The sequence below is a fragment of the Citrus clementina genome, unplaced genomic scaffold (genome assembly GCF_000493195.1).
Source record: "Citrus clementina cultivar Clemenules unplaced genomic scaffold, Citrus_clementina_v1.0 scaffold_4, whole genome shotgun sequence".
In the NCBI taxonomy this organism is placed as follows: Eukaryota; Viridiplantae; Streptophyta; class Magnoliopsida; order Sapindales; family Rutaceae; genus Citrus; species Citrus x clementina.
Window position 1 is genome coordinate 5880475 of NW_006262274.1, and position 15106 is coordinate 5895580.

General features: G+C 33.3%; 1 non-coding gene across 1 annotated transcript; it reads left to right on the forward strand.

Moving 5' to 3' along the window:
* The first annotated feature begins 4642 nt into the window (after positions 1–4642).
* Positions 4643–4746, forward strand: LOC112099367. The gene has a single exon (XR_002906171.1). It is a non-coding gene; the product is annotated as a small nucleolar RNA R71 (small nucleolar RNA).
* Positions 4747–15106: the final 10360 nt, after the last annotated feature.

The following is a 15106-nucleotide window of genomic DNA, read 5'->3' on the forward strand; positions in this document are numbered from 1 at the left end:
GCCAGACCAACGAGAGCGTAACTTACCTGGGAATAGGTGCAAGCGAGAATTGAATAAAAGCACTTTCTGGCCTGGAGTGAAAGATTTTCTCATAATTTGCTTGTTATGGAAGACTTTCATTCGTTGCTTGTAAATCTTGGCATTTTCGTATGCATCATTGCAAATTTCTTCAAGTTCTGCCAGTTGTAATCTTCTTTCTGAGCTGGCTTGCTGCATGTCAAAATTGAATTTCTTGATTGCCCAATATGCACGATGCTCGAGTTCCACAGGTAGGTGGCAAGCTTTTCCATACACTAGCCTGTAGGGTGACATCCCAATCGGGGTCTTGAAAGCCGTTCTATATGCCCATAAGGCATCATCAAGTCTTAATGACCAATCTTTTCTGTCCGGCCTCATCGTCTTTTCTAATATGTGCTTTATTTCTCGATTGGAGATCTGAACTTGGCCACTGGTTTGCGGATGATACGGGGTCGCCACTTTGTGTGTGATTGAATACTTTGTCGAAAGAGCTTTGAATGCTTTGTTACAAAAGTGGGCACCACCATCACTGATTATTGCTTGAGGGAATCCAAAGCGTGAAACAATGTTGCTTTTCAAAAATGCTATCACCACCTTGTGATCATTGGTCCTACATGGAATTGCTTCTACCCATTTCGATACGTAGTCAACAGCAACCAATATGTATTGATGGCCAAAAGACAGGGGAAAGGGTCCCATGAAGTCGATACCCCATACGTCAAAAATCTCAACCACTAAAATTGGATTTAATGGCATCATATTCCTTCGTGTAATGCTCCCTATTCGTTGACACCTATCACATGAAGAACAGAAAGTGTAAGCATCTTGAAATATAGTTGGCCAATAGAAACCACATTGTAAAACTTTAGTTGTTGTTTTCTTAGCGCTGAAATGGCCTCCAGAAGCTTGTTCATGGCAAAATGAAAGGATATTCGGAATTTCACTTTTCGGGACGCATCGTCTAACAATTTGGTCTGCACAATACTTGAACAAATAAGGGTCATCCAAAAAAAAATTCTTTATTTCTGCAAAGAATTTAGCCTTGTCTTGCTTGGTCCAATGCTCTGGAAGTTTACGTGTAACAAGATAATTAACTATATCAGCATACCAATGTAATACTTCCACATTCATTAATTGTTCATCTGGAAATGACTCATTCAATGGTAATGATTCTGTAATTGTGTCAAAATGGAGACGAGAGAGGTGGTCCGCCACAACATTCTCTGTGCCTTTCTTATCTTTGAATTCCAAGTCGAACTCCTGTAAAAGTAACACCCAACGAATTAGTCTGGCTTTTGCATCTTTCTTTGTGAGAAGATATTTAAGAGCAGCATGATCCGTGAATATAATTATTTTACAACCAATGAGATATGATCGAAATTTTTCTAATGCAAACACTACTGCTAGCATTTCTTTTTCAGAAGTTGAATAGTTCAACTGTGCATCATTCAATGTCATACTAGCATAGTAAATAACATGGAGAATTCAATCAACTCTTTGTCCTAATACTGCTCCTACTGCATAATCAGATGCATCACACATGAGCTCAAATGGTAAGTTCCAGTTCGGGGGTTGAATGATGGGTGATGATGTTAACAACTGTTTTAATTTTTCAAACGCCATAAGACATGAATCACTAAAGATAAAAGGTACATCCTTAGCAAGTAAATTGCATAAGGGTCTAGAAACTTTGCTAAAATCTTTAATGAAACGTCTATAGAAATCAGCATGCCCAAGGAAAGATCTTACTTCTCTGACTGTTTTTGGTGGAGGAAGATTAGAAATGAGATCCACCTTGGCTTTGTCAACCTCAATACCTTTGCTCGAAATGATGTGACCGAGAACAATACCTTATTTTACCATAAAATGGCATTTCTCCCAATTTAAGACCAAGTTCTTCTCGATACATCTCTGCAGAACTAGTGTTAGATGATGTAAACATTGATCAAACGAGTCACCAAAGACAGAAAAATCATCCATAAAGACTCCAAGGAATCGTTCCACCATATCAGAAAAAATGCTCAACATGCATCGTTGAAATGTAGCAGGTGCATTACATAATCCAAATGGCATTCTCCTATATGCAAAAGTGCCAAAAGGGCAAGTGAAAGTGGTTTTCTCTTGATCTTTTGGTGCTATAGGAATTTGATTATATCCTAAGTAGCCATCTAGAAAATAATAAAATTCGTGGCCTGCTAATCTATCAAGCATTTGATCGATAAATGGTAAAGGAAAATGGTCTTTACGTGTGACAGAATTTAATTTTCTGTAATCAATGCATACACGCCACCCTGTAGTTATTCTAGTTGGTATCAATTCATTATTAGCATTGGTAACTACTGTGACTCCTGACTTTTTAGGGACAACTTGTACAGGACTGACCCATGAACTATCAGAAATTGGGTAAATGATACCTGCGTCTAATAGCTTAAGGACTTCAGTTCTAACAACTTCTTTCATATTAGGATTTAACCGACGTTGCATCTCCCTAGTAGTTTTAGCATTTTCATCAAGGTGAATGTAATGCATGCAGTCTACTGGGTTTATACCTTTGATGTCTGCTATGGTCCATCCTAATGCCCCTTTATGCTCTTTTAAAATATCCAACAACTTACCTTTTTGTTCGTCATTGAGGGATGATGAGATGATTACCGGCAGAGTTCTTTCTTCCCCCAAAAATGCATATTCCAAAGTGTTGGGTAATGGTTTGAGCTCGAGTTTCGGTGGTGATTCTGATGATGGGATGAGTTTCTTCTCTGATGGTGCTAGTTGTTCAACTCTTGACTTCCATTCATTAGTGTCCATGGATGGTATTGAGTCAAGCAGGGTGTTGACCTCATCGACCGATCTGTCAATATCAAAATTCAAACCAAAGTGAGTTAAACATGTTTGTAAAGGATCATCACTAAGGTTTGAAACAAAAGTATCATCAACTAATGCTTCAATTAAATCCACATCAACAATTCCATCATCTGCACTGTGAGGTTGTTTGGCAATGTTGAAGATGTTCAGCTCCATAGTCATGTTACCGAAAGACAACTGCATATTTCCAGTCCTGCATTGAATGTGAGCATCCGTAGTTGCCAAGAAAGGTCGGCCTAGAATAATAGGGATGTGCTTCCTTGAATCATGTATTGGTTGAGTGTCAATTACAATGAAATCAACAGGAAAATAAAACTTGTCTACCTGGATAAGCACGTCCTCCACAATACCACGAGGTATTTTTGTGGACCGATCTGCAAGTTGTAACACCACTGGAGTTGGGTGCAATTCTCTAAGTCCAAGTTTCACAAACATAGAGTAAGGCAATAAATTTACACTAGCTCCTAAATCCAACAAAGCATTCTCAATTGTGTGGTTCCCTATACTACATGAGATAGTGGGGGAGCCTGGGTCTTTGCATTTTAAAGGAATTTTATGTTGGAGTATAGAACTAACGTTTTCTGTTAAAAATGCCTTCTTTTGAACATGCATATTTCTCTTTTTAGTACAAAGGTCTTTAAGAAACTTGGCATAAGATGGAACTTGTTTAATAGCATCAAGCAAAGGGATGTTAACACTTACCTGTTTGAAGATTTCAAGAATCTCACCTGTGGATTTTCCGTTTTTTCCTTTAGCTAACCTCTGAGGAAATGGAGCTTTCGGAACGTATTCTCGTGGGTTGGTTTCTTCTTTCTCCTCCGGTGATGATTCCTCAACATTCACAGGTACAATTTTATTTTCTTTTGTCACCGGCATCTCCACTTTGTTGTCGACTTCTTTTCCTTTTCGCAAGGTCATTACTGCTTTGACTTCTCCATGCTGCTGTGGTGAACTGGTACTTGCTTCATGCACTCCTTTAGGGTTAGGCACTGGTTGACTTGGAAACTTACCTTTCTCAACGGTCATTGCCAAGGTTTGAACTGAAGAAGCAAGTTGTCCCACCATCTTCTCGAGGCTTGAAACTGATTGGGCTTGTGAGTTGAAGCCCGCTCTCAATTCATTTCGTAGTCCATCAATGGTGCGGTTCTGTTGCTCAATCGTAGAGTGAGTAAGATTCTTGAGATTCTGGAATGAATCCTCCCATGGTCTAGGTTGAGAGTAGTTATGGTTCTGATTGTATGGTCTAAATGGAGGCTGAGAGGCTTGAGGAACTTGAGGAATTTGTTGCATTGGTGGAGCTGGAGCTGCTGGTCCATTCTATTGGAATCCTTGAGACCATGAAAAATTGGGGTGGTCTCTCCATCCAGGGTTATATGTGTTGGAGTATGGGTTGTAATTTGATGGCTTTCTCATTACACCTATGGCATTGGCTTGATCTGAGTATGAGTCATGGTCATGTGGTTCTGTTGATTTAGCAGTCGATAACAATGTTATTTGTCGAGCAAGACCTTCAACCATCTCCTTGACTTCTTTGATTCCCGAAGTTGATTCGCCAATTTGAACCTCATTCACTCCTTTAATTCTTCTAGTAGTCCTGAGTGATCGACTCCGTTGTTGGGAATTATCTGCTTGTCGCTGGAAGAATTCCCAAATTTCTGATGCACTTTTTGACATTAGCTCTCCTCCACTTGTTGCCATTAGCCATTCTTGCACATTTGGTAGTAATCCCTCCAAAAAGTATTGGCATTGGTGCCATTTCTCGTACCCATGATGTGGACACTTCAAGAGTAGCCCATTAAATCGCTCCCATGTTTCGAAAAATTGTTCGTCCTCTCTCTGGGTAAACTCCGAGATTTCCCTGCGAATAGCATTGATTTTATGCACTGGGAAATATTTATTCAAAAATTTAGTTACCATTTGTTCCCATGATGAAATGCTATTAGCAGGTAAAGTATTTAACGATGAACGAACTCTATCTTTTAAAGAAAATGGGAATAGTCTAAGTTTAACATCATCGTCTGAAAAATTTTCATATTTAAAAGTTTGACAAATAGCATGAAAATCATTCAGATGATTATATGGATCCTCATTTTCTAAGCCATAGAATGTGGGGAGACAATTTAGCACACTAGGTTTTAACTCAAAGCTCCTAACAGCTACATTTGGGTATCTTATGCATGATGTGCTCAAATTTGCTAAAGGACTGAAATAATCCTTAAATGGCCTCTCCTGTGGTGCTTGTAAATCCATTTTATTTTTAACGTGCTTGTGTGTGCGAAGTGTTTTCTCAAGTTCAAGGTCTATAGGTTCAAGATTAGGTAATAATGACCTACGACCATGCATGCAAAACAAATAAAATAAAAATAAAGATGGGAACAAAACAAATAAATAATAAATAAAGAAGAGGGAGAAATTACGATACTAACCTTATTGTGCTATTACAACCTTTCTATAAAAATACACAAACAAATACGTGAAATTAACTAAAAATTAAATTAAAATTTAATAAAGAAAATTAAATTAAGACAAACAAAAATTACAAAGAAAAATAACTTAAAAATTAAATTGCAGAATTGTAAAGAATAGAGAAAGAAAAGAAATACTAACCTCTAAATGCAGATTCACTTTTTTTCTTTTTTTAATAAAAATTACAAGAAAACAAATAAAAGAAATTATTCACAAAAATTAATTTTACGAATTAAAATTACTTACCTCCCCGGCAACGGCGCCAAAAACTTGTTGTGCAAATTTTAATGTACTCGCAAGTGCACGAATCTATTGTAGTATAGACTAATGGTGACGAGTGTCGATCCCACGAGGAGGTGGATTTTAATTGTGTAGAATTAATTTTGTAAATGGGTGATTGAATTTGTGGTGGAAATGATTTGGGATATGCAAAAACTTAAATTAAAATGGCGAGAATAAATTCTAAAATTGGAATTGAAATGGCGAGAATAAATTGAAGAGAATTCTATTAAGATGACGTACTTGGGTATCTGGATTCATATCAACATGCATCATGGGCTAAATAATCCTTATTAATGCCAATTAAATCATGAGGGGGGAATCCACACCTCATGAACCACGCTCTAATCAATATGGTGCTAAGGGCTTATCGTGCCAAATAATAATAACCTTGTACTAGAGGGCCGGTGAAACCAAGGCGGTACTAGACAAGATTAGTATTATTTGTCGACGAGAAGTCAAAACATCCACAAAAACTAGAGGGGAAGAGAAAATAAATTTACCAAATAAAGCCCATGACACATGTTGAGACCTCACCTTCAATCCAAGCTTGAAAGAAAATTAGCCACTCATAATTGAACTAGGGGCAAAATGGGAATTTATTAAAATACGAAGAAAATATAAGATGGAGAAGGAATTACAGAAAATGGATCCCAAAAATGGATTCAGAGATATCAAATTAGGAGGGAGAGACCCCCTTTTTATAGATACATGGAGTAAATCATGGCCATCGGATTAAAAACAGTTTAGACGCTCAGGATTGCGCCACGTCATCAGTCAACAGTCCACGGTTTGACCACGCGTGAATAGTAACACGGTTTGACCCGACTTTGAACAGTAACGCGGTTTGACCTGGATGAACAGTAACGCGGTTTGGTTGAAAATAATCCTGTGTGATGCATGCACCGTACGCGAGATTTTTCGTCCACTGATATGCTGCCACGTCACCATCAACAGTACATAAGAATTTTAGTCCAACAGGATCGTGACACCTCATCAGTCAATGCCACATCATCGGTCAATGCCACGTCATCATCCGTCTATGTGAACAGTAACGTATACAGTACCGTACACGTGAATAGTACCGTACATGTGAATAGTGCCATTTTTCCTTTTATGCTCCTCCTAAGGTTTTTGACCGTCCTGAGTTCAAAAGTGATGTCCGTTTTGCCGTCTGATTTCTCCTTTATTATGAAATGACTATAATGCCCCTAAAATACATAAAATACTTAATTAAAATAAAACACATGTAATTAAATCACAAGAAGGTTAAATACATAAAAGTAAGGGTTGTTAGTAAGACTTGAAATGTAAAATGATGATTTTGTCCTTTATAAATATGCATTTTCTAACACTCAACAATTAACATATATTGATGTTTCTTTTTGGAGTCAATTTCAATAATTTAAGCTATATATTTTTGGTAGTTATCTCTTAGTTAACCGATCAATGTATATGTTTATTTCCTGGATTGAATTTATCTTCTACTTTATATGTTGGAATACTGGATATAAATATATGTATGTTGGATTATATTTTATAAAAATTTATTATGTGATTTACTGAACCAATTTGTATTTTTTTAAAAATTGTAATGGATTTATTTTAGAATTTTATTATTTAGGAATTGTAAAAAAAGGATAATTGAAATTGAAAAATATCTATCATGCACATGTGACAAAATATATTTCCCACCGTGACAAAAATCTATCATCCACTTGTGACAGAAATGATTGCCACGTTACCATAATGTTAGTAGCCACATCATATGCCACGTTTGCAAATTATTCCACATGTACAAATATGTCATATTCCACATCAGTTACATTAAAAAAAATTATAATTAACATGTCAGCCAATTGTAGACCAGATATGCCAACTCAATTGCCAAATAGGATGCCACATCAACAAAATACTATACATATAAGTTGCCACGTGTGAAAGAATATTTTTAATACTGTTTCTTGACAGTTATTTTCTATCACAAATAAATAAATATTCTGTCACAACATTCTTACTGTGGCTTTTGTGACAAAAAATAATTATGTCAGTAACATTATTTGTGACAGAATAATTCTATCAGAAATGATCAGTTTTGTAGTAGTGAATTTATCAAATAAAAGATTTCATAATTAATAAAATTAGTATTCTACTATTTTTTTACTATAGTCTTTTACAACTAGCCTGTGCCTTTCAAGTCGTTTGACATTTTTTTCATCTTGTACACCCATTTAACACTAATCGCGTTGTGACCTTTGGGAAAAGTGGTAAGTTCCCAATTATCATTGTTCAAGATGGCTTTGATTTCTTCATCTATTATGATCCTCCACTTCTCATCTTGAACAATTTCTTGGGAGTTAACTAGTCATAATCAGCAAAGAGGCAAAAGAGAGTAAGATTATCAACTCTCTTAGTTACCTTATAAAAATACTGTAAACTTCTCGTGCATGCTACATCTCTCTCGTCCAAAAAGATGGCGATGAGTCTCCATGAGTGCTTGTTATTGGTGAGGTAGGTAGAGTTATGGGTTTTTGTTGTTCTCCTGCTTACTCTTTTGATGTCTGCGTATTTTCTTCAAAGGGATAAAACTTAAAGTCATCTGCATTAGAGCCAAAATCCCATTCTCCTTTTTCATAAAAATTCACATATTCATTAAAATCTTTCTATTGTTTGGGTTGTAGAGTTTGAAGCTTTTGGAGTTGTTGTCATAGCTGGTGAAGATGAACTTCTCACTTTTGTCATCGAGCTTGGCTCTTTCCTTATCTAGTATATGTACATGAGCTATGCTTCCAAAAGCTCTTAGATGGGAGATGCCTGGCTTTCTGCCACTCCATATTTGTAACACCTTAATTCCACTAACAAGGTACTAATGTGAAATTGAAGCGAAATTGCATATCATCATTCTTATTTCTAAACCATCAAAATAATATCCAACAATAAATGTTTTAAACCTCCAAAAGAAAATAAGTAATGAAATAACAAATCCTTAAATAAATATCATCCCAAAGGAAGCTAAAATATTCATAGATTATTAATGTAACATTAATCCCTAAAAGAAATCAAGCTCTTATTCTTCCTTCTAAGACTATAAGCTTATATTATCTAACTCTATCTGCAAAAAATGTGGTAACGAAGGGTGAGCTGTCAACTCGGTAAGTAAATTCATGCACAATACTAAAACCCATTAAAATATAATTGATTGAATTTCTTAGATATGCATAATAATATGATAAATTACCTTTGTAAATCATCATTTAGCAATATAAATAAATCAAAACATCATAAAGTCATTTAAATCCTTTAAACATAACAAAAGCATTTTAAACGCATAAAATCTAATTAGCCCATGCCACATAATATCACCTGTAGATCTGGTGACCTGGCCTTATAACATCGTTCATGGTACTGTACCCCGCGAGAATCGTTAACGTTAACAACATATGTGCACAAAATCCGACTAGACTTCCATAACACAATATAAAATAACATAACTACGGAAAATGAGCCAAATCATTTAAAACCATCCTTGAACTTTTAATCATTTGTAAGCTTCCGCAAATTACATTTAAATAATTGATAATTATTTCAAAGTATTTGACTTAAAGCAATTCAATAAATGTTTTCATTTTTTAAGACAATTTGTAAAACAAGTTTTTAATAAATAAAGTTTTATTATAAATAATTTTAAAGAGTGATTTTACTTAACAAAATATTGTAACAGACTAAACATATTAGTTTCATATGCTTTTCATTCAACAAAATACATACCTCGAATTAAAAGTAATTTAATAGTGAAATACATGCATCGTGCATGAATCTACATAACTCGATCCTCAATAATAAAAAGAGCAATAATCTAACCATGAGCTCACTCTCGTTCTAATACATCAAGACATATTCTTATCAATATTATTACTCTCTTTGACCTTAATATAAATTCAACATAATCAAGACTAATTATAAGCACTAAACCATCAAAGGTAGCCTAAACTTAACCATCCTATACAAGCTGATTTTTACTAAACTAATCATATGTCAGAAAATTGTAAAAAATTAAAGAAAAGAAACCATAAAAATGTGTAGCATTTCATATAAAAATTTAAAAAAAATGAATAAAAGTCAGAAACATAATGCAAAAAGAATTTTACATGTACATGTCCACACTGTCTAACAGTTATAAAAATAGAGGTCACTAAATTAGAAAATTCGTAAAATATTTAATAAAACTCCTAAAGGCTAGACCACTTGATTTTACAATAATAGAAACATCAAGTAACAGACAACTTGAATTTACAACAATAGAAACATCAAGAAACAATATATCAAATTTCTAAAATTTTTGAAGATGTAAAATTATTTTAAACGAATTTATATTAAGAGACCAACAAACCTTTCAGGTTTGTGTTTTGTAATTTCAAAAATTCATAACTTAATGTTATCTCAATGAAAATTAGTCAAATAAGCTTTAAATCATAGAGGACTCATAATGTTATATGAATATAATTTTTATAAGTCATTATAAATCCTTTTAATAGCATAAAGTAATTTTATCATCAGCCATTGCAATTTTAGAAAGCAGTCTCCAAATTTGCAGCAGCCCAACATAACGATTCTTAATAATTTTATACTTAACCAAAAATTATGAAATTAAACATACAATAAGTAGACATAGTAAGAATTAACTAAAAAAATATTAGCATAATTTTCAGAGATCATCTGTCAGTCAGAAAAATCGGTGAAGCCAGACTTGCTGCTGAAAATCATAATTTTCTAGCACCACTATTCTAAGTTCGTAAATTGACAAAAAATTGGTTACTTGGAATCTCTTTTCACAAAATACATTATTGAAAACCTTGGAATGTCTAACTTAATTTTATAGAAACTTTCATGCAAAAATTAAATAAAAAATAGAGAAAAAAATAGTAATCAAGTCACACTGCTCACACCTTAATATGTCTGGCTAGTCATCCATGATAAAGAGAACAATTCATGCATTTATCATCAAACATATAAGATCATATTAGACTGCAACATGTATTAAAGAATGATAAATATCTCAAAACTTCTTTCAAAATGCACAAAAGAAAGCCCTAGAATTCTTTGTTTTTATACGTTTATCTGGGTAAAGAATTATAAATCGTAGGAAGATAGAAAGAGTTTAAGTTTTATAAAAAAAAAACATGCTTTTATAAAAAAACATTATACAATAAAAATTGATAATCCCTTTTAATTTATTTAAAAAATAAATAAAAAGAATTATACCTTATGTCAAATAATGTTAATTAAAATCAATTCACACAAACAAAAGATACACAATTAAATAGATAAGCATAATTAAATTTAAACAAACAAGGAACATGTGTTACAATGTTTCTTGTGGTGTCTTGCCCTATACATTTCTTATTGGAGATCTATTAGATAGGTGATTGCACATGCAGTAGCTTCTGCCCAAAACTCCTTGGGCAATCTTTTACATTTGAGCACGCTTCTTGCATTGTTAAGGATGGTTTTATTCTTGCTTTCTGCTATGCCAAGTGATCATCCTTTACAAAGTTAATTGGTATGATTAATTGAAGGTTGGCCTTTCATCATGTTTTTTCTTTGATAGTAGCTCTAATCCTCCAAAGTTGAGATGCCCATATCAAAGATGCCAAATCCAGGTTAGGTCTTTATAATAAGCCTTGAGACACTTTACAACATCATTGTGAATATTTAAAGGAAACATTCTATTTTTTACTTTTTCACCTTTGTAATTAGGTATCCTCTATCATCTCTTAAAAAAAAAAGATTATAATCTTTCAAGTAATATCATAGCTTTTTTCCAATAGTTGACTTAAATTGAGGATGTTACTTTTTATACTAAACACATAGTAAACATTTGAAATTAATCGGTGGCCATCATCTTTTGCACGAAAAAGAATCTTACCTCTGCCTTTTATTGGTACTTTTAAATCATCTCTAAAAGCAACATTGCCATCTACATATTCATGTAGTTACGTGAACATATTTCTATTGCCACTCATTAAAATACCATGTATTTTCTTGACCTCCACTGGGGTCATTGCATGCTACTAAAAGTGTGTCATCTTCACCATTCTTCTCTTTAATATAATTCACTTTCTCATCAATTCTAGTACTTGGGCTCTACATTATGAAGTATGATGCCTAAACTTTTGACAATTATAGCACTGTACTTGAGATTTGTTGTACCTCGATCTTAGATTACCTTTGCCTTGTCCTTTGGTTGAGTTTTCTCCTTTTCCATAATTAGAGTTGTTGTTGAAATTCCAATCTCATTCATGACCGCAGCTTCTACCTCGTCCTCTGTCTCTACCACAAACATACTATCTTTTGTTGTTGTCGAAGCTTTCTTCTTTTTTCTTTGTATTGACATTTATTTTGAGGAGTTGTTCTTTGATCCCATGTTTCTTCTTTTGTTTTTCTTCGTAGGCTTGCAACCTACCTTGAAGTTGTTTGATCATCACAACCTTCAAATCTTTTGTTTCTTTAATTGTTACGGCAATATGGTCAAACTTCGAATCCACCGAACGAAGTATTTTTTTCAATAATCCTTACTTTGTTTAGCTCTTCACCATTATTTTAATTCTTTAGTAACAATTAGAACTCGAGTAAAATAATCTGAAATAGATTCAGATGCCTTCATATGTAAATATTTAAATTCTCCTTTTAATGTTTAGAGACAAACCTTTTTAACTTTATTTGCTCCTTTGTAAGAGGTCTCTATCTTTTCCTATGCTTTTATTGAAGAAGTTACTCCAGCAATCTATTCAAAAGCATCTTCATATAATGGTTGAAAGATGAGATACTTTACTTTATTCTCTTTCTTCTTTAAATCTTTCAAAGTCTCCTTTTGTGTTGCAGTTAAAGTTGCTTTATTTTCTGGCATAATAAAGCCTTTTTCCATGACTTCCATGCATCATGTGCACTTAATAAAGCCTTCATTTTGATACTCCAGTTATCAAACTTGCTTCTATTTAATTGTGAAACTTGGAATGATATCATGCTACCATTTGTCAAATTTACAAATTCAGTGAGAATTTGGAGATTTTGAACATATGGATGGATCCGGAACATTGAAAAACCTTAGGAGAGACTTAGACCAAAAATTGAATTTTTTTTGTCAAAGTCAACAGTCAAACTTTATCTCAATCAACTAGGTCAATTGGATGCAGCTCGACGACGGTAAAACTAGCTTCGCCTCAGTCAATAAAAATAGGCTCGGCTTGGCTTGGCTCAACTCGACTCTGATTCGGCTCAACTTAGAGAGTTGACTCAAATTAACTGTAGAAACTTCCGGCGGCAGTTGATGGAACATTCGAACTCTACTCAAGCTGATTTTTGCAACGTTGCATTCCTCTCGTCAGGTTTTGATACCACTTTGTTTGAGAATTATAACAATCAAGCAACTTCTTTTTTAAAACAACTCAACTCAACATTTATTACATATCTTTTTGTTTATTTGTTTGTTATATTAGACAAGATTTCCAGCTTCTTGACCCATAAACCAAAGGAGAGAAATGGTATTTACACATGAAACAAACTAATCACAACCAAACATCACTTTACCTACTACATTAATCTCAACCATACATTTAAACACCACAAATCTTACCTATCACCCAAGCTCACCTAACTTAAAAAGTTCTATGAGATGGGCTAAGCTTTGTGTTTTTTGGACTTGGATAAAAAACAAGTTTATGATCCAACAAATAATTTAGAGAAAAATAATCCAAGGGAAAGGATAAGCCTTATCAATATCTTTATCTATAAAAGTAATCTTGTGAAGGTTATTGATAATTGAAAAAAAAAAAAAGGATGACAACAGTCCTCAATAATACGGAAAATGACAATAAGGAGAAATAGTCACCTTATCTCTAGAGAATCTACTACAAGGATGCAACGCATGACATGTAAGACGAGATAATCTTGTCTCTTTAAGTTAATATATATAGATTCATGTAACAAGGAAGGGTGACGCTCTCTCATTCGGAATCTCATTCTCATATGTACTCGTGTCTCTTACAACTCTTTGTAATAATCTCAAATGAAATAAATAAAACTCATTTTTAGTGAAATTATTATCTTCTATGTCTTATTTTTAATTTTAAAAATATATCAAGAATCTTACATGTCAAAACTTGTGTTGAAAGAAGAAGATTTCATACTACTACATACTCTCCATGGGATGATTGCCAGAAAGTCACTTCGACAATTCTTATTAAGCCAGTTGGTAGTGTGTTCCATTGGGTTGTATGGAACGGCCTTTGAGATGATTCTACAAGATGTGTGGAGCTATTGCGGAGCCAACATGGACCAATCTATAACTGGAAGAACTAACAAATCTATTCCAGAATTCCAAGGAATAGTACATTGGTTAACACTTTTGATTACGTTCTTATATTTTTGCATAAACAAAAACATGTTGAGCCTTGATTGTTTTCTAGAATTGTTAAGATATGAAGTGATAATAGTAACTCAATTTTATATAAATGGAAAGATCAATTAATAAATTTTTAGATACAATTGATAACCTAGATTTTAGTCAAGAATATCAAGTTATTAATACAATAGAGATTGTTAAAACTCAATTATTTATAAGTAAACGCCTGTATAAGGAGATGAAGAGGATAAACATTGAAGATAACAATGAAATATTTGACATCTTTGAGGAAGACAATAGGATAGCATTAATATAATCTATTTTACAAGTCTTGAAATAATTCAAGATAGATGCAACACTAATAACACGACTCAAGATCATCCATAGTAAAAATTAAATAATAGATAATAATAATAACAATAATAATGATATGAACTTTTTAATTTAGAATGCTGAATTTAGATTACAAAATTTATATGAAAACTTTTGATGATATGTATCTTGGATGGAAAAATAGATTAGAAATATTTTTGGTTTATGTCTTAAGAAAGAAAAGGAATTATTAATCGTAATTTAGAATTCGTAGATCTTTAAAAAACTATAATAAAAACTTTAAAAAATTTAAAACTAGAGGCAGAAGAGGTGTAAGTAGAAATCATCAAGTTTTCAAAATCAATAAATCACGGTTAAAAGAAAGCAAGGCCAGCTAGGAGTAAAATCCTTGAATTATATAAATTTTTAGAATTTCACAAGACATATAAAAATGTGACAAAGAAGCCCTTTCGGTGTTTGATTCGGTGCTTAGCTCGGTGTTGAATATCAGCACTGAATTTGTTAAAGCAACGTAGGAGTTACTAATCGTTTACGCAATAAAAGTTTAATTAACAATTGGCTCTTATTATAAAATTCTACAATCCCGCTTATCACTTACACAGAACATTCCTCCCCCCCCCAAAAAAAAAAAAATAAAATAAAAATTTTGTTACCTTTTTAGCAAGAATCAATGATCACATAACAAATATACTTTAATTACCTGGCCTTCTTATTGTTATTTATTAGTCCTTTTCTTGTTCTTCACCA